The sequence below is a fragment of the Oncorhynchus keta genome, chromosome 23, assembly GCF_023373465.1.
Source record: "Oncorhynchus keta strain PuntledgeMale-10-30-2019 chromosome 23, Oket_V2, whole genome shotgun sequence".
Taxonomy (NCBI): Eukaryota; Metazoa; Chordata; class Actinopteri; order Salmoniformes; family Salmonidae; genus Oncorhynchus; species Oncorhynchus keta.
The window spans coordinates 3441379-3442370 of record NC_068443.1 but is presented as its reverse complement, the minus strand read 5'-3'; positions in this window follow the sequence as shown (position 1 = coordinate 3442370).

Sequence of the window (992 nt, the reverse complement as noted above, 5' to 3'; positions counted from 1 at the left end):
AGTAGCACCATGCTATGAGCCAGGGACATGTTACTACAGTAGCACCATGCTATGAGCCAGGGACATGCTACTACAGTAGCACCATGCTGTTAGCCAGGGACATGCTACTAGAGTAGCACCATGATATTAACCAGGGACATGCTACTAGAGTAGCACCATGCTATTAACCAGGGACATGCTACTAGAGTAGCACCATGCTATGAGCCAGGGACATGCCACTACAGTAGCACCATGCTGTTAGCCAGAGACATGTTACTACAGTAGCACCATGCTGTTAGCCAGGGACATGCTACTACAGTAGCACCATACCGTTAGCCAGGGACATGCTACTACAGTAGCACCATGCTGTTAGCTAGGGACATGTTACTACAGTAGCACCATGCTGTTAGCCAGGGACATGTTACTACAGTAGCACCATGCTGTTAGCCAGGGACATGCTACTACAGTAGCACCATACCGTTAGCCAGGGACATGCTAGTACAGTAGCACCATGCTGTTAGCTAGGGACATGTTACTACAGTAGCACCATGCTGTTAGCCAGGGACATGTTACTACAGTAGCACCATGCTGTTAGCCAGGGACATGCTACTACAGTAGCACCATACCGTTAGCCAGGGACATGCTAGTACAGTAGCACCATGCTGTTAACCAGGGACATGCTACTCCAACTGCCTCCCAAATGTCATCATCAAAAGTAGCGCACTTTCTAGGGGATCGGGTGCCATTTTGTGACTCGGCCCTGATGTCACCGTGTCAGAATGTAGCAAGGGGACGCCAGAAGGTTCTATCAGATGCCATATCATGTTTAGACTAGTCAGATGGGTTGGAGATGTGTTCATGGGTCTAACATATATGGAAATAATTGTCGGTGAAGGCCACAGGATATGGCAGATAACTGGCATCAGGAACAATGTAGTCTAACATCCTCTCATGTTGCTCAAACCTATTTCTCACTGAGATAATTATTAGGGTCATATACACACGCACACACA